At 41.5% G+C, this 25,689-nt stretch overlaps 1 protein-coding gene and 1 pseudogene across 1 annotated transcript in view; both read left to right on the forward strand.

Annotated features, from left to right (window-relative positions):
- GALNTL6 (polypeptide N-acetylgalactosaminyltransferase like 6) overlaps positions 1-25,689 on the forward strand; it is a 1,261,228-nt gene that overhangs the window by 1,059,175 nt on the left and 176,364 nt on the right. The gene's annotated exons all lie outside the window — the stretch shown is intronic.
- LOC107522499 (histone H2A.V-like) lies at positions 7,282-7,517 on the forward strand (annotated as a pseudogene).

Raw genomic sequence — 25,689 nt, forward strand, 5'->3', positions numbered from 1 at the left:
GCTTCCCCGCTGAACATGGACTTTGACTGGTCGATCCATACTCCCAGTCTGCCTCTTTCTTTCCCTATTAAGGTGGGTCTCTGGGGAAGTGGAGCTCCAGGACATATTGGTGGGGTCGTCAGTCCAGGGAAGTCTGGTCGGCATCATGCTGGCATCTGAAACCTGGTGGCTGAATAGAGAGTTAACATAGAAAGCCAAACAACTTGTTGAACAATTATGGACCTAAAGGCTGGAGTAGTGCAGATGAAGTGTTGAGGGGTACTCACTGCAGACTGTTGTGTACTTTTGCTTTTTATTTTGCCCTAGTTTATGGATATGTGTGAACATATGCTCTATCTCTTGGGACCTGGTCTATATCTAGCTTTTGGGACTTTGTTAGGAAGTTGGGGAAGGGCCCTTGGCAGGGCAGGAATGAGGGGGTTGGAGAGGAACCTATATCTTGGAAATCTGGGGGGCACTTTAGGTCCATGGGGCTGAGAGAGGACTTACCTACCGCTGCTCCAAAAGAAGGGGCTCAGGTCGACTCCTTCAGGCTATCTGGGAGCCCAATGGGCAGGGCAGTTCCTTCCAAAGCATGGTCCCTCCCTACACCAGGTGGTTAAACATGCCTAGAATCAGGATTCTGAACTGTCTGAAGGACTGTTGCCAAAAAAAGTGGTTGCAAAAGAAAGAAGATTAACTATAGAGAAGCTCAGCTGGTTGAGCAAGGGACTCTGCTACCTTAGATTCCTAATTCAACACTCAGTGCACACATAGTGGAGTGGTGTATAATTTCTCTCTCTTTTCCAATATGGAACTATCTATTGTGAAATAAATGAAAACAAATCCTTAAAAAGAAAAAAAAAGAGGCCGGATGATGGCGCACCTGGTTGAGCGCACTGGTTACAGTGCACAAGGACCTGGGTTCAAGCCCCACCTGGTCCCCACCTGCAGAGTGAAAGCTTCGCAAGTGGTGAAGCAGGGCTGCAGGTGTCGCTCTGTCTCACGCCCTCTATCTTCCCCTTCCCTCTCGGTTTCTGTCTGTCTCTATCCAATAAATAAAGATGATAATTTTTTTTTTATTTAAGGAAGGAGACATTAACAAAACCGTAGAATAAGAGGGGTACAATTCCGCACAATTCCCATAACCCAATCTCCACATTCCACCCCCTCCCCTGATAGCCTTCCCATTCTCTATCTCTCTGGGAGTATGGATCCAGGGTCGTTGTGGGTTGCAGAGGGTGGAAGGTCTGGCTTCTGTAATTGTTTCCCCGCTGAACATGGGCATTGACTGGTTGATCCATACTCCCAGTCTGTCTTTCTTTCCCTAGTAAGGTGGGGCTCTGAGGAAGTGGAGCTCCAGTACACATTGATGGGGTCGTCTGTACAGGGAAGTCTGGTCAGCATCTCGCTGGCATCTGGAACCTGGTGGCTGAAAAGAGAGTTAATATACAAAGCCAAACAAAGTGTTGAACAAGCATGGACCTAAAGACTGGAATACTGCAGATGAAGTGTTGGGGGTATTCCCTGCCTGCTCTTGTGTACTTCTGCTTTCAGGTATATATTTTTCCCCTAGTTTATGGGCATGGGTGAACCCGTGCTCTATCTCAGGGGATCTGGACTATATCCAGGTTTGGGGACTTTATTGGGGAGTGGAACACCTGGAATGGAATTAGAGAATACTATGAAAGGAAAGGTCTCACCCGAGTGTTGAAGCTGAAAGGTTGTCATTCCACACCTGAAATCTCTGGTCACAGTCTGAAGTGAAGCATGCTGGGGTGGCACTTGTGTTGATTAGGTTGTGATCCGCGGATGCAATATTATTTGATTTGAATTGAGAGCAGCATGCAGAAAAGTGGGCCCCACCCTAAGGTTCCAGGACTTGGGGAAATATAGGCTCTATAGTGGAAATGTGAGGTTCCTGTTGTCTTAGGGTTCAAGAAGACAATGGATAGTTATTGTTATCATCACATTATTTGGTGATAGGGTTAACTTTGGAAAGTCCCTTTGATAGGGTTTGGGGTATAGTACCCAGCATCTTGTATATAGCTGTGCTGTCAGTTGCTTCTGTTCTCCCTGGTCTAGGCTTTTGGGAGAGAACATATCAAAGACAGCCTATGTATTAAAAAGACTCAGCCTGTGTTTTAAGAAGTTCTAGGGAGTCGGGCAGTAGTGCAGCGGGTTAAGCGCAGGTGGCACAAAGCGCAAAGACCAGCATAAGGATCCCGGTTCAAGCCCCTGGCTCCCCACCTGTAGGGGAGTCGCTTCACAGGTGGTGAAGCAGGTCTGCAGGTGTCTGTCTTTCTCTCCCCCCTCTGTTTTCCCCTCCTCTCTCCATTTCTCTCTGTCCTATCCAACATCAATAATACCAATGACTACAACAATAAAACAACAAGAGCAACAAAAGGGAATAAATAAGTAAAATTTTTTTAAAACGTTCTAGACATATCATCAGTTTTTCACCTCTCATATTAATTAAATAGTGGTTTATATAATGTTTACACTCTAATAGGATTGTACATAAACACCACTCCCACCACTAAAAGACTGTGTCCCATTCCCACCTCCCACCCTGCCCCCCACGCTCCACCCCCCACCCTCTGCCGTGCCGGGAAGCCCAATGGCCACCCTCCCCCTCACCACAGTGTTTTTACATTGGTGCCCTGCTCTCAATTTAATCAGATCCTGCTTTTAATTTCCCTTTCAGATCTTCTTAGTCAACTTCTGTTGATGAGTGGGCACATCCCATATTCATCTTTATCTTTCTGATTTAGCTGACTTAACATAATTCCTTCTAGCTCTGTCCAAGATGGGTCAGATAAGGTGGGCTCATTGTTCTTAATAGCTTCATAGTATTCCATTGTGTATATGTACCACAGCTTTCTCAGCCACTCATCTTTTGTTGGGCACCTGGGTTCCTTCCAGGTTTTAGCTATTATGAATTGTGCTGTTATGAACATAGATGTACGCACATCTTTTTGGTTGGGCATTATGGAATCCTTGGGGTATATCCCCAGAAGAGGAATTACTGGGTCATATGGAAGGTCTATGTCTAGCCTTGTGAGAGTTCTCCAGACTGCTTTCCAGAGAGGGTGGACCAATTTACATTCCTACCAGCAGTGTAGAAGGATTCCTCTGTCCCCACAGACTCCAACATTTGTTGCTGCTGTCCTTTTTGGTGTATGCCATTCTTACAGGAGTGAGGTGGTATCGCAATGTTGTCTTTATTTGCATCTCTCTAACAGTCAGCGACCTGGAACAGTTTTTCATATGTTTGTTGGCCTTTTGTATCTCCTCTGAGGTGAATGTTTTGTTCATATCCTCTGCCTATTTTTGGATGGGGTCATTTGCTTTTTCGGTGCTAAGTTTGCTGAGCTCTTTATATATTTTAGTGATTAGTTTCTTGTCTGATGTATGGCATGTGAAGATCTTCTCCCATTCTGTGAGGGGTCTCTCTGTTTGTTTAATAGTTTCTTTGGATGGCAGAAGCTTTTCAATTTGATGTAGTCCCATTGGTTTGTTTCTGCTTTAGTCTTCCTTGCAATTGGGTTTGATTCATCAAAGATGTCCTTGAGGTGTAGGTGGGAAACTGTTTTACCAATGTTTTCCTCTAAGTATTTGATTGTTTCTGGTCTGACATCCAGGTCTTTGATCCATTTGGAGTTGATTTTTGTTTCTGGTGAGATAAAGTGGTTCACTTTCATTCTTTTGCATGTTACAACCCAGTTTTCCCAGCACCATTTATTGAAGAGAGCCTCCTTCTTCCATTTAATCCTTTGAGCCCCCTTATCAAAGATTAGATGTCCATAGGTATCGGGATTTATTTCTGGGCTTTCAATTCTGTTCCACTGGTCTGTGTGCCTATTTTTGTTCCCGTACCATGCTGTTTTGGTGATGAAGTCTTTATAATATAGTTTGATATCTGGGAGTGTGATGCCTCCTCCATTTCTGGTTCTTTTCCTCAAGATGGTTTTGGCAATTCTAGGTGTTTTCAGGTTCCAGATAAATGATTGTAGTGTTTGTTCTATTCTCTTAAAGAAGTTTGGTGGAACTTTGATGGGTATTGCATTAAATTTGTATATGGCTCTGGGGAGAATATTCATTTTGATGATATTTATTCTTCCAATTCATGAGCATGGGATATCTTTCCATTTCTTGGTATCACTTTCTATTTCCCTGAGTAGTTACTCATAGTTTTCAGTATACAAGTCTTTCACTTCTTTGGTCAACTTTATTCCTAGGTATTTTACTGATTTTGTTGCAACAGTGAATGGGAGTGATTTCTGGATGTCTTCTTCTTTAGTTTTAGTGTTTGCATAAAGAAATGCCACTGATTTTTGTACATTGATGTTGTAGCCTGATACCTTGCTATATTGCCTAATAACTTCCAGTAGTTTTCTACTGTATTCTTTAGGTTTTTCTATGTATACTATCATGTCATCTGCAAATAGTGAGAGTTTGACTTTTTCCTTTCAATCTGTATTCCTTTGATTTCTTTCCCTTGCCTGATTGCTATGGCAAGAACTTCCAATACTATGTTGAAGAGTAATGGTGATAGTGGGCAGCCCTGTCTAGTCCCTGATCTAAGGGGAAATGCTTTCAACTTCTGTCCATTGAGTATTATGTTGGCTGTTGGTTTGCTATATATGGATTCTACTATATTGAGGAATTTCCCATCTATTCCCATTTTTTGTAGGGTTTTGAGCATGAATGGGTGTTGGATTTTGTCAAAGGCTTTCTCTGTATCTATTGAGATAATCATGTGGTTTTGGGCTTTGCTTTTATTGATATGGTGAATGACATTGATAGACTTATGTATGTTGAACCAGCCTTGCATTCCTGGGATGAATCCCACTTGGTTGTGATGAACTATCTTTTTGATATGCTGCTGTATCCGGTTGGCCAAGATCTCGTGTAATATTTTGGCATCTATGTTCATCATAGATATTGGTCTGTAGTTTTCCTTTTTTGTTGTGTCTCTATCTGCTTTGGGTATCAGAGTGATATTGGCTTCATAGAAAATGGAAGGAAGTGTCCCTGTTTCTTCGATCTTATGGAAAAGCTTTAGAAATATGGGTATTAACTGTTTCCTGAAGGTTTTGTAGAATTCGTGTGTGAAGCCATCTGATCCAGGACTTTTGTTGTTGGGGAGATTCTTAATAACAGTTTCGATTTCAAGCCCCTGGTCCCCACCTGAAGAGTGAAAGCTTCACAAGTGGTGAAGCAGGGCTGCAGGTGTCTCTCTGTCTCACTCCCTCTCTATCTTCCCCTTCCCTCTCAGTTTCTGTCTATCTCTATCCAATAAATAAAGATGATAAAAAAATTTTTTTTTTTAAAGAAAAGGGAAAAAAAGAGCTGGAGAGACAGCATAACTATTACATAAAAGACTTTCATGCCTGAGGCTCTGAGGTCTCAGGTTCAATCCTTAGAACCACCATAAGGTAAAGCTGAGCAGTGCTGGGAGTGTGTGCATGTGCCCCTCTCTTTACATTAAATAAATAAATAAATAAATATTTAATAAAAAAGAAAGAGAGAGAAAAAAAGCTTGTTTCAATTCCAGAGTGGGAGTTTAGGAAAGGGATCTGCTAGCTGGAGAAAGCTTCATTGATGTCAGAAAAGCATCCAAGTCTTAGTGGATGACACCCTTTTTTCTTTTTTAATTTCTTTACTGGGGAACTAATGTTTTACATTCGACAGTAAATACAATAGTTAGTACATGCATAACATTTCCCAGTTTTTCATATAACAATACAACCCCCACTAGGTCCTCTGTCATCCTTCCTGGATCTGTTTTCTCCCCACCCACCCACACCAGAGTCTTTTACGTTGGTGCAATACTCCAATTCCAGTTCAGGTTCTACTTGTGTTTTCTTTTCTGATCTTTTTTTTCAACTTCTGCCCATATTCATCCTTCTATTTCTAACTTATTTCACTTGAAATGAATTTTTCAAGGTCCATCCAAGATTGGCTGAAAACAGAGAAGTCCCCTTTTTTATATCTGAGTGGTATTCCATTGTGTATATATACCACAACTTGCTCAGCCACTCATCTGTTCTTGGACACCTGGGTTGCTTCCAGGGTTTGGCTATTACAAATTGTGCTGCCAAGAACGTATGTGTACACAGATCTTTTTGGATAGGTGTGTTGGGTTCCTTAGGATATATCCCCAGTAGAAGAATTGCAGGATCATAGGGTAGGTCCATTTCTAGCCTTCTGTGAGTTCTCCAGACTGTTCTTCACAGAAGATGGACCAATTGACATTCCTACCAGCAGTGCAGGAGGGTTCCTTTGACCCCACAACCTCTCCAGCATTTGCTGCTGTTACCTCATGTATGACATTCTCACAGGAGGGATAATACCCTTATACACACACACATACTCCAAGAGAAATAGTTTTTTGGGCATCAACATTATTTCCTTACTCAACAGCCAGGGTAAAGCTACAAACAGCACCGGTTTAGCAGAATGACCTCCAGCCCTCTCTCTCTAGTATTTCCTTCTCCATCCTGGAAGGGTCAGTCTCAAACACAAGATGGAAGGACAATGCTCTCTACCTTTTTGCACAGGTGGTTGTGTGGAGGGAGAGAGAAGCTTTAGATTGGATGAAAAACAAAAGTTCTGGGTTGTCAACAGTGGCAGCTTGGTAGCAACAGAGACTATGGCTGGAGACATGCTGTACTTCTTGTGGGAGGCCTCTTCTCAGGCACAGACTCCTGGTGTGTGCGCTCTGTTGCACCCCAGATGCAGTGATCTAGGAGAATGCAATCCGAGGCAGCAGGGGTAGAGCTTTACGGGACTCACTCAGTGTCTGCTGCTAGTGCCCTGACAAGAGATAACTCGGGAAATGTTTGATGAACAAATCCATTTATTGAACAGTAAAGCAGGGATTTTAAAGGGTCACAGGAGGAAGTGACATGTGTATATGGTAGGGAGGCAAAGGGTCTGGGGAGGGTCAGGACTTTTCCAGTAACTGTTGAGCAAGAGGTTTAATTGGTTAAAGGAATGAGGAAGCAAGGTTTTTAGTAACCAACAGCCAGAGGGGGGTCCTGAGGGCAGAAAGAAGATAGATCAGATATGATCAAAGGAATGGAATGGGTGGGGAAGTAGGGAGGGGACATTTAGGCAAAACTATGATTATGTAGATAAGAAAGGAGTGGGCTATTGTGTCAGGAAATACAGGGTGCTTGTGAGGCAGGGAGGCTAATAGGTGGGCAGATCCTGGAGGTCCTGTCTTTCCTTGCTCAACCTCTTAGTAAAGAGAGACTGATAGGATGGGCATGCCCTGCAGGGTCCCATCTTTAAATGGGGAGTCCTGCCAAGCTCTACCATATCCTCACCAACCCCTACAGAGACAAAGCTGGAAAAGATAGTGGGAAGGCCAAAGCCTTGCTCACAGAGAGGTAGGCTAGAGTTTCCTGTGGGCCATATCCATAGACACCTAAAGACTCACACCACCAACCATGAGAAAGTCAGTCAGTGGTGCTGCTGCAGTGTACAGCACCTCTATTCTGGAGTACTTCATTGCTGCTGAGGTGTGAATTTTGTACATCCACAAGTCTCCAATTGACAAGAAAGGACAGCATTTCCCTGATTGTCACTTGCCGAATATCGACCAATAAATTGCCTGTATTGCATTTTAACTTTAATTATGTAATGGAAGACTCTTCCTTTGGCAAATAAATTTATAGCAAAATGAGCAAGTGGAAGAAGCATTGCTTACTTAGCAAAACAGTATGTGATAGTCACTACTTGGTGGAACCTGGTGCTAGAACCTGGAGATTGTTGTTGGTTCATGTGGGCCTTGTTGGATTAGGAGTTTTTGTCTACTTGTTTGTTTGTTTTGCTTTGTTTTAAAAAAGGAAGAATAAATATTCTGTCATTCTAGTTACAGGAAATCATGTGTCAGGACATATATATAGGTCCAGGCAAAGATGAATGACCCAGAATGATCAGAGTTAGCTATATACATTGTTAAGATCAAAACTTTAGTTTGGAATCCACACTGAATATGCTTAAATCTATTTTTTAAATCTGGATGTTGCTCTTCAAATATGGGAGGTTTTAAGGATCCAACTATATGGTCTCTTGTTGTATGCTTTACATTGGGTTCTAGTTCTCCCCCACCAAGAGAATTAGATCAGTCCTGTTAATTTCGCGAGCCCGCTTGGCCCCGCCCCTAGGAAACCCGCCAGAGTTCCAGAATGACAGAGTTCCTGGGTTCCTGAGTTCCAGAGTAAGAGAGAGTGCTTGTGCTGCCGCAAAGAGACAGCAGAGTTCTGTTTGGTGATTAGTTGGTCTTAGTTTATGAATCGTTGTTCCTGAATAAAGAAATACAGCTTCCCTGCCCAGCCATTGTCTCCGCGTCTCTGTTACCCGCCCATGAAGCTAGCCCGCCCAGCTAGAGCCGCCGAATTTTAACAACAAATGGCGCCCATGTGGACCTGACCTGCGCATCTCTCAGATAAGTAAAGACAATTTGGCTACCTATGCACTATGGCCTTCTCTTCTGCTTGTGAAGAGATCTCCAAAGGCCTCTTCTCTTTCTTCACGAGACTGTTTTGCTGTTTCTGGAACACTTATCTCTGGACCACTCTGTGGTTTCCACTCGCTTGGGCGAACTCAGAACAGCCAGCGGGAAGAGCCAGTGGGCGGGAGGTGAGGCGTGGAGCTGCTGTTTCCACCTGGTTAAACAGCCAGCCAGCCGGCTGCGCCCAGACAACCCCGCGCACCGCGCCCGCAGCCCCGCAGCCCCGTAGCCCCGCAGCCCCGCAGCCCGCAGGAGGCCGACACCAGCACACAAGAGCCCCAAGAGCCCGACACCAGCACGCTGGAGCCCAATGCCAACATGCTGGAGCCCGATGCCAACACGCTGGAGCCTGATGCCACCACGCAAGAGCCTGATGCCAGCACGCAGGCCAGCCCACAGGAGCCGGCTCTCCACCGCGTGGCGCAGGGCACTAGATGCGTGATCCCTCCATGCTGCTCGGCCACTGTGAGCAGGGCAGCAGACATGGCAGGGCCATGGGGCAGGGCCGTGGCGGCCTATCATGGCCGCCACCCCTGGGCACCTAGGCCCACGCCTTCTACAATGCTGGCCCGCCTGCCCTCTTGCTATAAATTCTGGAACGACCCCGGGCCTCCCGGACCCCCGGGCTCCCTGCCGAAACTGGGCACACGAGATCTCCAGCCGCCGGTCCAGTCTGAAGACAGACAAGCTGGAGTACGCAGAGATTTGTGCAGAGATCGCAACCTGCAATTCCTAAAAGTGAAGCTGCGCAGGAAGCCACCTCCGGATGGTGAACCTCCCCCCCAACAACTAAGACAGTATAGATTTAAATTCGTGTTTAAAATGACATGTCTTCGTAACAAAGGTTTCTCTCCTTGTGTATTAATGACCATGTTTATGTGTATGTTTAAAGTTTGGTAAACAGTAACTTTAAGGCTAAATTCTTTCTAGACAAAGTTAAATGAAAAAGGTTTTCAACGTAATTCTCATAAAGATAAAATTAACTTACATTTAAAGTCTGAGGTAAAAATTAGTTAACAATCAATATATTTTAACTAAGTTGGTCTAAACAAAAGGTTAAATAGACTTGTTGATATGTAAAACTCTCCATTACCTTCTCTATTAGAAATGGTAGATCGCACAATGGCTATGCTAATTATTCTCATGCCTGAGGTTTCCTTTCCTGACTCCATCTTGAATGGGTGTAACAAAAGGTTAAAAAGATGTTGTTGCTATGTAAAAGTCTCAAATTCCTTCTCTATTAGAAATATGCTAATAACAAGTTTTGTTTCATACTAAGTAAATTGCAGCCAGCTGCCTTTGGGAATCTAGGCCATTCCCCACTCCCATGCAAATGTCCTTCGAGAAAGTACGCCCCCAGAGGCAAGAAATGTTTTTTTTTAAGCTGATAAAGTTTTGCACACTGGTTCTTGTTACTTGCTTACATGTCTCTCCATGTTTGTGCCAGTTTCTTTTTATAAAAATGCCTGTACGATATAGGTTTCTGTTCACCCCACACCCTTGATACTGTAGCCATTTAGTTTAAAAGAAAAGGGGGAATTGTTGTATGCTTTACATTGGGTTCTAGTTCTCCCCCGCCAAGAGAATTAGATCAGTCGTGTTAATTTCGCGGGCCCACTTGGCCCCACCCCTAGGAAACCCGCCAGAGTTCCAGAATGACAGAGTTCCTGGGTTCCTGAGTTCCAGAATAAGAGAGAGTGCTTGTGCCGCCGCAAAGAGACAGCAGAGTTCTGTTTGGTGATTAGTTGGTCTTAGTTTATGAATCATTGTTCCTGAATAAAGAAATACAGCTTCCCTGCCCAGCCGTTGTCTCTGCGTCTCTGTTACCCGTCCATGAAGCTAGCCCGGCTGGCTAGAGCTTACGAATTTTAACAACAGTCTCTCATCAGTTAGTTTAAAAACCAGTAACTTTTTTATTTTATTTATAAAAAGGAAACAGTGACAAAACCATAGGATAAGAGGGTTACAACTTCACACAGTTCCCACCACCAGATCTCCATATGCCATCCCATCCCTTGATAGCTTTCCTATTCTTTAAGATCTGGAAGTATAGACCCAAGGTCATTATGGGATGCAGAAGATGGAAGGCCCGGCTTCTGTAATTGCTTGACCACTGAACATGGGCGTTGACAGGTCGATCCATATGCCCATCCTGCCTCTTTCTTTCCGTAGTGGGGCAGGGTGCTGGGGAACTGGGGGCTCCAGGACACATTGGTGGGGTTGTCTGCCCCAGGAAGTCTGGTTGGCATCATCTTAGCATCTGGGACCTGGTGGCTGAAAAAAGAGTTAACATATAAAGCCAAACAAATTGTTGACTAATCATGAACCTAAAGGCTGGAATAGTGCAGATGAAGAGTTGGTGGGGGGGTCTCCATTTTATAGATAACTAGTAGGCATATTTTAGTTATATTCCAAAGGCCCTGTGGCTATAGTAGTTGGTATTTTTATTTGTTTGTTTGTTCTTCTCTGAGCCTGAAATTTGATATACAGGTGGATCCAAGTTATCATCTGGGGAGATGATGTGATTGCTGGAAAAAGGGACAGAAAGCTGGATCCAGGAAGAGAGTAGCTCCCAAATATGGGAAAGGAGTATAAATATTGTTGACTGTAAAGCCGATCGATTTGATCTGATCTGGGGCCCAAATTCAGCTTAGGAGCCTATGAGACTTCTGCATCCCTGTAGATCTGAGCTCACATTCTGTGGGCATGAGTAGGAACATTACAAGCTGCCCCAATATCAGGACCCATCTTCCTCAGGTGTAGCATAGGGTATGTCATCCAGCCTCCCTTTGGAAGATGGGACATTCTGTACCATTGCTGATCCAAGTTGAGGGCAAGGTCCTATAGGGGCCCACAAAGGTCTATTTTGTTGTTCCTGATAGAGATGACCAGTAACAATGGAGAGAGGGATTTATTTGAAGTCTAGGTCCATCATGTCTGTTTGGGAATCTCAGGACTCCCCAAATAGGGCCCCAGCTGATGGAATGGCCTGATAATGACTAAAGAGTCATTGTTAAAGTATGCCAGTCTCTTGCCCTTATTCAGCTTTTGCAGTCCTTGCTTTAATAGGGTTAGCTTTGGAATGAGAGACAGAAGTGTAATAGAAAGTAGGTGAGGAGGGTATCTAAGTCTAGGTAGACACTATTTCATTAGGAACTTTATACTGGCTCACTGCAGACTATTGTGTACTTTTGCTTTCAGGTATATCTTTTGCCCTAATTTATGGATACATGTGAACCTATACTCTATCTCATGGGACCTGGTCTATATCTAGGTTTTGGGACTTTGTTAGGGAGTGAACCACCTGAAATGGAATTAGAGAATCCTATGAAAGGAAAGGTCTCACCTGAGTAATGAGGGTGAAGGGTTGACATTCCATGCCTGATGTCTCTGGAAGTGAAGCATGCTGAGGTGGTACTCATGGTGTTGATTAGGTTGGGATCGGCAGATGCAATATCATTTCGTATGAATTGAGAGAAGCTTGCAGGAAAGTGAGCCCCACCCTAGAGGTTTCAGGACTGGGGGAAATATAGGCTCTGTAGAGGAAGTGGGAGGTTCCTGCTGTCTTAGGGTTTAAGAAGGCAATAGATAGTTATTGCTATAATCACATTATTTGGCAACTGGGTTAACTTTGAAATATCCTTTTGTTAGGATTTCCTGTATCATACACAACATCACCATAATTTATGTTCTTTGACATTATTTGTGTATGGCTGTGTCACTGGTTGCTTTTGTTCTCCCTAGTTTAAGCTTTTAAAAGAGTCTACATATCAAAGAGCAATTACTGCTATATTCTGTAGACTCCTTCAAGGTTCAGCTGAGCTAAAGAGGAGTCAGCTGCTACCTGAAGTTGACACTGCAGACAACTGGATGTGTTGATCACTCATGGTTATCGGACTCATGTTCCCTTGCTGGCAATGTGAATGCAAGAGCAGCTCTGTTCCTTCCTTGAGCTTGAGTAGATCTAATCTCTACCAGCTAGAGTAGGAGGTTGTCCCAACTCACCATCCTTCATACTTTATTCAGCCCAGACATTTTTGGTTTTTTACTTCCAAGAGATCTGTGTACTCCTATGTTCATAGTAACATAATTTGTAATAGCCCACATTTGGAAGCAGTCCAGTTGTCCAAGGGCAGATGAGTGACTAAGAATGTTGTGAGACATATATATACATAACTCAGCTATTAAGATGATCAAGTCATATCTTTTGCCTCATCTTAGATGGTGCTTGAAGGAATCAAGTTAAGTGAGATAAGCCAGAAAGAGAAGGCTAGATACTGGATGATCTCACTCATAGAATTTAAGAAAGGAAAAAAAGGGAAAACACAAAGTTAAATGTGGACTGTGTTTGATGTATAGCACCAATGCAAAAAAACTCTGGGGAGAGAGGACAGAGAGGAGTTTGTTGGGAGGGAGGCCTTAGGGTCCTGGTACATGATTGAGGAGCAGTATCTAACTTGGGGATTAGAGTGTTTTGCAGACTCTTACCATGGGGAGATGAGATACCCACCCATATGTCAACAACTGTATTATAAAACATTAACCTCCCCAATAAAATTATAATTAAAGAAAGAAAAATCTTCAAAACCAATCTTCTTTGTCACAAATTCTCCTCTACCTCAATAAGTCTTGTCACCACTATAGCCAGAAGAGAGTTTGTTCTCATAGGTTCTTGTTTCCCTTGATTATACTCACTTAAACTCCTTGGCAGATATCCTAAGGGGGCAGCGTATGCTTCCTATATATGTTGCAAAAAATATAGCATGGTTTTATGCCATGACTTTCTGCATACCCTGATTTTATTTGCTTGTGTTGGCAGCGGAGCGGTGGGGGTGGGAGGAGGCTGTCAGTTACCCTTGAAAAGGCTTCTAGGAGTGTGACAGACCAAACGATCCCAAGACCCAGACAGCCTAAAGATGACCAAAAATCAATGCAAATAAATATAATTTCTAACTCAAATATGCTTTTAGCTAATTGAAAAGTCATTATCAATTAGTCAAATATAACTTTAATCAGACATGAATGATTGAGGAGTTCTGGATTCAGAGGCTGGTATGTTCAAACTCTCCTGTCTCATGCCATTAGCTTTGCAAACCTTTTTACCAGGTAACTGAGGTGTGAGTTTTAATTCCCAATATCAAACCAGGAATAAAATTATTTTAATTATGGTCAACTGGGTAAGGAACATTGACAGTCTAATTGCAATACCATAATTCTGTATTCTGTCCCCAGGAGTCTCACATCTGAGTCGAGTGCTTTAATAATTCGTTAAAGCACCTCCCTGTGCATCAATTATCAAATCATGCACCTTGATTACTTTACCTAGGGAAAGTTACCCCTGTGAAAAAGTCTTTTACAATCATCAAAACATGGAGGGGAAAAAAACCTTGAACCTATCATACACTTGAAATTCATAACAAGAATATCTAATCTCACAATCACTTGCAGTTATCTAGGGCAACCGTGCCAGAGGCAATATGCAAGAGAATTACAAGCAGTACAGCCTGGTCAATGCTATACAGAATTATGAGCTATTCAAATTTTGATTTCTCCATTCATAATTCTTGCTTGTGCAAGTACTTTATTGTAACACATTATTTCTGTTGCCTCTAAACAGTACAACCTTTGGGATCCAGATAAGATTGTAGCACCTGTATTTTTTTTTTCATTTTAAATTTCACTAGAACATTTTCTCATATATCTAATAGCAAGTTTTCATATTTCAGGAGTATAATATTCAGGCATGGTGTGTGTTAAAACACCAAAGCCATATTTGCAGACTCACAATGCCAAATTTAATTTTTTGAACATGTACGGCAGATCAAGAATTGGAGCTTTTACCCGAGATTATTTGCATTTTTGATTGTCTACATGTACTGTTATATTTATGCTGCATTATATCTAACATTTCCACCACATTATAACAAAATGCCAAAATGAGAAAATACTGCCAAAGAGAAGAAAAGCAAATGGACAAATACAAAAATAAGGGTTGTCAGATGTAAAATAAAATGATAATAGTCATGAGTATGTCCCATACACTTAGAAAAGGAGTACCTAAATACATACTGGTAAACTTCAAAAAGATTAGATAAAAAAAAACACATTTTCAACATGGGACTAAAATTGTGCCCACCCCGCCCATAAAAGGAATAATATCTCCTCGATGTGAAATTTAACTCTTCTTTCTATTCTAATTCAACTCCCTATGATAAAGATAACTCTAAGCAGGAAATTGCTGGATTAATGATAGTCAGAGTAGTAAAAATGAGGAAATAAGACTTTACTGATTAAATAATCCATTCTGAATAATAACTGAAGTCTTCATGAGGGCCCCCGATTCCAAATAACAAAAAACAAGAGGTGTACTCACATTCTGTATTATTATTACCAACACTCTTATTTATTTTTTTATTTCTTTAATGGGGGATTAATGGTTTTCAGTCAACAGTAAAATAAAATGGTTTCTACATGTATAACATTTCCACATAACAATACAACCTCCATTAGGTCCTTCTCTTCCAGCATGCTGCAGGACTTAAGCCTCCCCCACCCCAGAGTCTCTTACTTTGGTGCAATATACCAGCTCCAGTGCATGTTCTGCTTAGTGTTTTCCCCGCTGATCTTGTTTTTCAACTTCTGCCCATGAGTGATATCACCCCATATTCATCCTTCTGTTTCTAACTTGTCTTTCTTAACACAGTATCTTCGAGCTCCATTCAAGATGGGGTAAAGAAGGTGAGTTCACCATGAACCTGAGACTTTGGAGCCTCAGGAATAAGAGTCTCTTTACATAACAATTATGCCATCTACCCCTGTTCACATTTCTCGGTTTTTCCACATAACAATTCAGTGCCCTTGTGGGTCCTCCTCTGCCATCATGTTCCAGGACCTGAACCCTACCACCTCCCCCATCCCACAGTCCTTTACTTTGATGCAATATACCAGACCGAGTCCAGTTCTGCTTTGTGTTTTCTGTTCAACTTTTTTTGTTTTGTAATTGGATTCATTTCATTGAAGGTGCCTTTACAATTTAGATGGAAAAGAGTTGCCCCAATATTACCCTCTCTAAGCATTTGATAATGATCAACAAGATTGTGAGAGTTCTGTAACCCAGCCAATCCCTTGAAAGTTTTCCTATTCTTTACCCCTCTGGGTATGGACCAAAGATATTTATGGTGTACAGAAGGTGGGAGGTCTGGCTTCTGTAATTGCTTCTCCACTGGACATGGGCCTTGACAGATTGATCCATACCCCCAGCCTATTTCTGTCCTTCCTTGGTGAGGTAGGGTTCCAGGACTCACTGGTGAGGTTGTCTGCCCAAGAAAGTCAGGTTGGCATTATAGTAGTATCTGCACTTGGTGGCTAAAAAGCATTAAGAAATAAAGCAGAAAAATTTGTTTAATAATCAGGAACCTAAAGGTAAGAATACAACAGATGATATTTGGAGTCTTCATGTTAGAAAAAGCTATTTTAGGTATATTCCAAGGGGTCCAAGGCTTTGCTAGATTTTGCCTGAGCCTGACAGCTAACATGAGGGTGGGCAAAAAGTATTATCTGGAGAGTTGGTGTTAGAGTTGGAAATAGGATTAGAAAGCTGGATAAGGACAAAGAGAAGCTCCTATATATGACAAAAGTATATAAATACTGTTAATTGTAAACCCCATCGATCTGACCTCTATGTAACCTCTGTATCCCCACCAGTCTGAACTCAAATTCCATGGTCATAGCTGGCAACATTCTAGACTGCACTCATCACAAGACCAGTCCTCCTCCAGTGGCAGAGTATGTTGACCCAACCTCCCTTTGGAGAGTAGGACATTGTTGTTCTATATTGAGCGCAAGGTCCTATAGAGGCCTACAAGAAGGTTTATGATGTTCCTGTTGGTGATGACCAGTGATGGTGGAGAGAGGGATCTGTTAGAGATCTAGGCCCATTATATATGTGTGGGAATTCCAGGATTCCCTGACTAGGGCTCCAGATTATGGGGTGGCCTGATAGTGACCAAAAAGGTCATCATTAAAGTCCAACATTTTTCTTAATGGTACAGTTTTAAATGGGTTCTAAGGGCCAATCCTTAAACCTAAATTGAGTTCAAGGATAATGTGTTTCTGCACAGTGTTATATATCTCTTTTTAACCTGGTTGAGTGTATATATATATATCATGTGCAAAATCCCAAACTCAAGCCTCCACACCCACCTGCAGGAGGAAAGCTTCATAAGTATTGAAGCAGGTCTGCAAGCATCTTTCTTTCTCTCTCTCTCTCTCTCTCTCTCTCTTATTATTTTATTTCTTTTTCCACCACTCCTGTTACCAAAGATCCCCATCCCCACCCCCCATAGATAACCACTATAGTTCTACCACAGTCTTGAAAATAGGTATTTTTTTTCACATTTATATATTCAATTCTCTATATTCTGTATATGAGTAAAAGCATTCTATAGTTGTCCTTCACCTCCTTACTTGCTTTACCCAGCATAAACTTCTCCAGTTCCATCCACTTTATCCCAAAGGATATAATGTCATCCTTTTTTATTGCTACATAATACTCTGTTGAATATATGTCCCATAACTTTTTTATCCAGTCATCTGTGAAAGCACATTTTGATTGTTTCCAGGTTTTGCTATTGTGAATAAAACCACTTTAAACATGGGGGTTCATATATCCCTTTGAATCAGTGTTATTACGTCTTTTGGGTATATACATACTGTTATCTCTGTGTCTGCTTTTGAAAAGAATACCTTACCAACTAAATTCATTCTAGTAGGCATTTGTCAATGTATGTGCTCACAACATGGAAATGTACTCAATAAATCTGAAAACATCACAGTGGCAAGTAACAGTGAAATCAAACAAGGGCCCACTGCCACAGAAGCCAAACTGTTACCACATTAGATTTTGCATAAGAAGTTGCTTTACTGCCCAACCAGAGACTGAATTATATTAGCTCAATGGAATCTACTGCCCTCCAAGGAGTGTCAGTGTTTTCAATAGGTAGGAGTAGGAAAGCTGAAGATAGCCAGAGGCTGGTGAGGTATCAAAGGCCTTCAAATCCTCCTATCTTCAGGGTCATGTCTCTTGTCACTTCCTCTGAGAACAAAAGCCATCATCAATCTTAATTGTTTGTTATTGTTTCAAGAGAGCAAGGCTGGCTGGATATGAATTCCTAAAGCGGGTCTTGTGTTTTCAGAACTGACTTTGGCACATCAACTTCTGGAGTTAAATTCAACCCAATTTGTCTCTCTCAAGTCACCTGCCTCCAGGGCTATGCCAGGCAGCCCAAACCTTCCAGAGCCCAGTTTTCAAGGGAGAAGGCAGTGGGGAGACAGAAACAAGCCCTGAGTTCTGCTTCCTACTATAGGTCTATCAAGGATTTTGAATCTTGGCTTGGGGGGGAGGATCATGCATTTGGAATTGTGGAAGCAGCCATGGGTGTGGAAGCAGCAAGTGTTGGTGGCAGGGTTGGGGGCAGAGTCCAGCACATGCTCTTATGTCAAACATACTCTGTTCTTGGGGAGTGGGGATGGGGGTTTGTAGCTGAGTATGTTCTTATTTCCCACCTCTCTTTCATACCTGGGTAATTGTATAACCATCTGGGGGCCTTCTGTCAAAATTTCTTTTCTATTTAGATGAGGATATTATTTTTTTTAGTCTTAAAAAATATTTTTAAGTGTATTTAGGATAGATACAGAGATAAATTGAAATAAAAGGGAAATAGAGGGCAGGGAGAAAGAGAGAGAGCTGCAGTACTGTTTCACTACTTGAGAAGCTTCCCCCCACTCCCACCCCCACCCTGGTGTGACTTGACCTTGCACATTGTGACTTCAACCTGGTCTGTTACCACCTGGTCCCCATGAGGGCTTTTCTTTTGTTTGTAACCAAAGCTCAGGCTTTATAGGAAGAATAAAAAATGGCTGTCAAAATAGCTTGCCTGGATAGTACATTGCTTTGCTATGGGTATAACCCAGATTACAGTCTGATCCCTACTACAAGGAAGGAAGCCTCAGTGCTATATTCTCCCCACCCCCACCTCTCTCTCTCTCTCCCTCTCTCTCTCTCTCTCTCTGTCTCTATCTCTGTGTAAAAAGGTTGGCCCAGAGTGATGAAACCCTGGAAATGGCCAAAATATCAACAACAAAAAAAGAAGACATACAATTTTTAAAGTAATTTGCTGGAAGGTAAGGTAGTTTCAAACATAAAACTTAGAAAACAACCATTTAGAAATTTCTTGGCTTTTCTCATCTCTTCCCTACTTATAAAGCATTTATTTAATATACATAAATTGTCCCTACAGTCACCCAAAACTAAGTAAACCTGTTTACCTTTTAGAAACATATTCTTTGCTTGCCTAATTATAATAAAAATTGGTCATTAAATTGGGAATTTAGAATAACTTACAGGTAATCATATTATAACATCACCAGAGGGAATAAATCAATGGAAAACTGGGAAAGAAGGTGAAACTGTATAATCTCACTAGAGCTATCTGTTACTGAATGAAAGAACATTCAACCAATTTAGTTTGTTTTGTTATACATGCTTTAAAAAACCTGACTTCTTCCCTTAGGAGAGAATCACTGCAGATTGCTTTAATAAAGCTTACTGAGAGAGAGAGAGTGAGGGACTATTCAGAATATTACAGATAAAGGGGATTCTGTGTGATTGAGGTCAGGTGGGTTTACCCATTAGCGTGCACACATTACCCAGATTCAAGCTCCTGGTCCCCACCTGCAGGGGAGAAGTTTCAGGAGCAGTGGAACAGTGTTTCAGGTGTCTCTCATTTCCTCTTTCTTTTCTTCCCTGTCTTCTCTGACTCTCCTTCTGTCAAAACAGAAAGAAAAGGAAAAGTAGTTACCAAGAACACTTATTGTCCCAACAATGAGTTTGGTAGGTGTGTGTGTGTGCGTGTGCGTGTGCGTGTGTGTGTGTGTGAATACATATATCATATCAAAAGGTGTAACTGCACTGAGGTGAAAATGCTGCAACACTAACCCTTTAAGAGAGGATTTAAGGTTACAGGTCTGAACTGAAACACAGGCAGTTAACATGGTCAAGACCAGTGTGACCATGACTGATATTTCACAAAGGGCATAAATGTAAAAGATTCAGAGACTATCTGAAGATGTTAATCTGATCCTCAGACAGTATTAAATTTAAGTGATGCCAATGAAAGTCTTGAATCCTAGGTTATTATGTCTCTAGTGTCTGATAATCACTATGGCCTTCTGCTAAGAATCTAATTTAAATAAAAATTCTCTCTGTTCTTAAGAATCTTGATTAAAATGTGAGCCATTTCAAAGTAATAGAAACAGAAAGGATAAATGACAGTGGAGTGTCTTTGTGGGGTGCAAAGGAGAGCAGGTTTCTGAGGTAATTTAAAATCATTTTTCTGGAAGTTTTCTCTCAGTCCACTATTTTGAAGATGCTTTAGTTTGATTTATTTTTGTTATTATTAAAATTGTTGCTATGTGGCTTGGGAGATGGCACAGTGGTAGAATACAGGCCTTAAAGACTGAGGTCTTGACCTTGATCCATGCCACTGCTTGTGCCACAGTGATGCTCTGGTTCTGGTTCGCTCTTTCTCATAAATAAATAAAAATTTACTGAAATGTAATGTTTAGACTACATAACTGATGTATTTCTGTCCTTATGAATTACAATTTATGTGTCAAATGAAAGGTTTTATGTTTACCCAGTCTTAAAAATATAATACCTATTCACAGTTGCAGCAAAATCAATAAAATACCTAGGAATAAACCTGACCAAAGAAGTGAAAGATTTGTATACTAAAAACAATGAGTCACTATTAATGGAAATAGAAACTAATACAAAGAAATGGAAAAACATATCCCATGCTCATGGATTGGAGGAATTAATATCATCAAAATGAATATTCTCCCCAGATCCATGTACAAATTTAACACAATACCCATCAAAGTTCCACCAAGCTTCTTTAAGAGAATAGAACAAAAACTACAATCATTTACCTGGAACCAGATAACACCTAGAATTGCAAAAACAATCTTGAGGAAAAGAAACAGAAATGGAGGCACCACACTCCCAGATCTCAAACTATATTACAAGGCCATCATCATCAAAACAGCCTAGATAGAGCTAGAAGGAATTATGTTAAGTGAGCTAAGTCAGAAAGATAAAGATGAGTATGGCATGATCCCACTCATCAACAGAAGCTGAGAAAGAAGATCAGAAAGGGAACTCAAAGCAGGATTTGACTGAATCTGGAGTAGGGCATCAAAGTAAAAAACCTGGGGTGAGGGTAAGTGTAGATGTTCAGGCTTCCTGGGGCGGCAGAAGCGGGGTTTGGAGGATGGGATGGGACACAGTCTTTTGGTGGTGGGAATGGTGTTTGTGTACACTACTATTAAACTGTAGTCATATATATCACTATTTAATTAATATAAGAGATGAAAAATTGATTGAACGTCTCAAACTTTTTAAAGCACAGACTGAGTCTTTTTAATACATAGGCTGAGTCTTAGATATTTTGACTTTCTTAAAAGCCTAGACCAGGACAACAGAAGCAACCAGTGGCACAGCTATATACAAATAATGTCAACGGACATAAATTATGGTGATGTTGTATATGATGCAGCAAATCCTAAAAAAGGGATATTTCGAAGTTTATTGCTAAATAATGTGATTATAGCAATAATTATCTATTGCCTTCTTAAACCCTAAGACAGCAGGAACCTCCCACTTCCTCTATAGAGCCTATATTTCCCCCAGTCCTGAAACCTCTAGGGTGGGGCTCACTTTCCTGCAAGCTTCTCTCAGTTCATACGAAATTATATTGTATCTGCCGATCCCAACCTAATCAACGCCATGAGTACCTCCTCAGCATGCTTCACTTCCAGAGACATCCGGCATGGAATGTCAACCCTTCACCTTCATTACTCAGGTGAGACCTTTCCTTTCATAGGATTCTCTAATTCCATTTCAGGTGGTTCACTCCCTAACAAAGCCCCAAAACCTAGATATAGACCAGGTCCCATGAGATAAGAGTATAGGTTCACATGTATCCATAAATTAGGGCAAAAGATATACCTGAAAGCAAAAGTACACAATAGTCTGCAGTGAGCCAGTATAAAGTTCCTAATGAAATAGTGTCTACTTAGACTTAGATACCCTCCTCACCTACTTTCTATTACACTTCTGTCTCTCATTCCAAAGCTAACCCTATTAAAGCAAGGACTGCAAAAGCTGAATAAGGGCAAGAGACTGGCATACTTTAACAATGACTCTTTAGTCATTATCAGGCCATTCCATCAGCTGGGGCCCTATTTGGGGAGTCCTGAGATTCCCAAACAGACATGATGGGCCTAGACTTCAAATAAATCCCTCTCTCCATTGTTACTGGTCATCTCTGTCTACTCCTTTCCCATATTTGGGAGCTACTCTCTTCCCTGATCCAGCTTTCTGGTCCATTTCCAGCCATGACATCATCTCTCTAGACAATAACTTTGATCCACCTGCATATCAGAATTTGATCATCTTACCAATCTGAAATATTAAATACTTAGGCTAAAGAACTATGTATAGAGGACTGGGAGGTAGCACAATGGGTTAAACGCACAAGGTGTGAAGCACACAAGGGGCCTAAGGATCAGGGTTGGAGTCCCCGGCTCCCTATCTGCAGTGGGGGTCACTTCACAGGTAGTGAAATAGATCTGCAGGTGTCTTCCCCCTCTCTGTCTTTGCCTCATCTTTCTATTTCTCTCTATCCTATGCAAGAAAAGCAGCAATAACAATAATAATAACAACAGTAATTATAAACAAAAAAGGGAAAAAATAGCCTCTGGCAGCAGCAGTGGATTTGTAGTGCCAGCACTGAGCCCCAGCAATAACCATGGAGGCAAAAAAAAGAAAAGAAAAGAAGAGAAAAGATGTATGCTTAGAGCTATAGCAATTAAATAACTTGAAGCATTAAATATACCTCTATATTAAATTAGCAGTGCTTTATGAGATTATAAATTAATAGGATTATAATTTCACACCTTTCCCACCACCAAATCTGTGTCCCTCACCTCCACTCCTCTAGATAACTACTATAGTTCTCCACAATCGTGACTGTTTGTTTTCAAGTTCCTACATTCAGTTCTCTAAATTCCACATATGAGTAAAACCATCCTGTAATTACCCTTTGCCTCCTTACTTAATTCACTAAGCATAGTATTCTTCAACCTATAAAGGGTAAGAAAACTAATCTTTATTGTGTCTTTTGCTTAATATAATCTTGAAAAGTGCTAACGTTCACTTAAAAACACTTCATCCCAAATAATCTTTCTATCTTCCGGTATTCATTCATTCACTCATTTATTAATGCAGTACATTTATTGAGCAGCTGCTATGAGATTCAGAGTTACTTGATAGGTGAAGATGAAATAAAATACAGTACCTACCCTCTAACAATTTAAAGTTCATTGACTATATAAAGCAGGTAAGTAGTGCCTAGCTTTATAACAAATCACTTATACAGAACTACAGATGTTTTAAGTAGAAACACTGTATCTATCTTCATTGTTGCTGAGGAGTTATTCTGATGCAGTCTCCGCCCCCAGGTTTTACTATGCCTGGCGAAATCCTAGCAGTGCCCCCTTCAACCAATCCTGGCCCTACACGTCACCCCTGGTTGTCGCCCAATAAAAACTCCCCCTCTGAGATCTGCCCCCTGCTCTCCCTACCCCTCCCCTGTCAGGTACGGCCATTGCTGGCTGGCCCCACGTGGTCTGAACCAAACCCCCCCCCCCATCCTATAATAAAGATTTGTGTACCCCTTTGCTCTGGACGTCCACTCTCTTCTCCGCGGTGCAGCCCGACACCAGACCGCCACGACAACATCTGGCGCCCAAAGAGGCAGGAGAGTTCTGTTTGGTGATTAGTTTGTCTTAGTATATAAATCGTTGTTCCTGAATAAAGAAATACAGCTTCCCTGCCCAGCCGTATGTCTCTGGTCGTCTCTGTTACCCGCCCATGAAGCTAGCCTGGCCAGCTGGAGCCTCTGAATTTTAACAACACTTCATGACTTCATAGAAGTATTTCTGTGATAGACAAAAATACGTGCTGCCTAGATTAGCTTTCGTGGAAGGACTTGTGGCTCCAGCTGCTCTAAAGGGTGAGACTGGCTATCTGACCTGCCTTCCCTTAGGGACTGCCACATCCAACCACTGATTAAAGGCTTGACTGTCCCAACACCAAAGCAGTTATCAGTCCTCCAGGCAAGCAAGCATTCCTAGCTATTCATTCCTGCACCCTTCACCTCCCTTCCATGGGCACTTCCCACGTAATATGCTTTTTAAAAAGTAGAGTGTGCTTCCCAGAGAAGCCAACTAGCAATATTTCTTGCGTGAATAGTTTTAAATGATTGGCCAGGATTTATTGTAGTAGTATTTAACTCTTTGGAATATGTCCCTAGAGACTGCTGTATTAAATAGGAAAATAATGATTATGATAACAAAAGCAAAGATCTGGGGTCATGTGGTGGCGCAGTGGGTTAAGGGCATGTGGCGCAAAGTGCAAGGACCCACGTAAGGATCCCGGTTCGAGCCCCCAGATCCCCACCTGCAGGGGAGTTGCTTCACAGGCGTAAAGCAGGTCTGCAGTTGTCTATCTTTCTCTCCCCCTCTGTCTTCCCCTCCTCTCTCCATTTCTCTCTGTCCTGTCCAACAATGAACATCAACAATGGCAATAATAATGGCCACAAGGAGGCTACAACAACAAGGGCAACAAAAGAGGGAAAAAAATGGCCTCCAGGAGTGGTGGATTCATGGTGCAGGCACTGAGCCCAGCAATAATCCTGGGGAAAAAAAAAAAAATAGCAAAAATCTGTCAAGGAGTTACCCTGTGCTGGGCACAGTTTCAGTCACATACATACATATGCATTCATTCAGTCCTGCAGTAACTCTGTAAAGGAATGTTATCATTACTTTTATTCAAACGATGAGTAAGGGGGAATGAGCATAGCCAAAATTTTTGTCCAAGGTCAGGCAGCTAATAAATGACCTCCAAGCAGCATAGCTCTAAAGTACAGTCTCCTAGCCACTATCAGATACATGTCTCTAATTTTGTAAGTTTCATAGCATTATTAACACCTATAGTGGAATTGCACCTTGGAAGCACTTTTGCTTAACAAACGGCACCCACACACCACTTATGAGCCACTACTACATGCCAGCATGGCTGTAATCCTTTTACAGGTTATATGCCATAACATATCCATGAGTCAGGCCAGAAAAAAAATCTTTGTGAGGAGTTAGGTCAGTTGTTTTTTTTTTTGTTTGTTTTTTTTTTTCATTTTAAAAACACCAGAGCATTTAAAAAAAAAAAAAAAAAAGGTCGGCTTAAGTAGTTGGTACCAGGTATTGAACTTGAGGATTTGGAGTCTCAGACACAAAGAGCTTTTGAGTAACCACTATGTTATCTCCCTGACCTGCAGTTTAGCTTTCTAACAACTATTATGCAAAGTCAGAGTTGACAAATAATAGAGAAACTCTTGAATCTAATATTTCTATATCCAAAATATACTACTTCAAGGTTAAATCTTTTTACTTAACTACACTTAAACTGTAATTAACCTATGATGGGTTAAAGTCACCATCTCTAGGATTCATCTTTTGTCCTAATAATACCATAGACATTCTCCCAACATCCCAGAAATGTGTGAAACCAGCTCTGGCACATCTGCTTTGACCTGTGCTCCAGGTAGAGCTGTGGCCTGGTACTTTCTTTCATCAACTAATTATTTAAACAGATTCATTTCCTGTGTACTTTGAAGGCATCCTCCAGGGTTCTATCCCAAAAGATATCATATCCTTCAGTTTTTAGTCCATGAGCGATGAACAAACCACCTTATACATTTGATTCTTCTTTTAAGGTATGAATGCAGTTTTAGAAAATCCAAGTTTGTGGTGTTTGGTATAGAAAATAATATGTTTTAATCTGCCCTTTGAGAATAAATTTAATTTATAGGGTACCACTGAAGGCTTTGGTATATGAATAATGGATTATATTCACCAGATAGCAGTCTCTCCTGTGGCTGAGATTATAGACTAGCCACCTATGGGTCTGAGGGAGGTTTTCCTTTCTGTCACTGCTTTTACAGTGAGGTAGAAGTACATAAATTTATCACCTTGGAAGATAGCTATAAATTCTTCGTAGCAAA

This window comes from Erinaceus europaeus, chromosome 2 (genome assembly GCF_950295315.1).
Source record: "Erinaceus europaeus chromosome 2, mEriEur2.1, whole genome shotgun sequence".
NCBI classification, from domain to species: Eukaryota; Metazoa; Chordata; class Mammalia; order Eulipotyphla; family Erinaceidae; genus Erinaceus; species Erinaceus europaeus.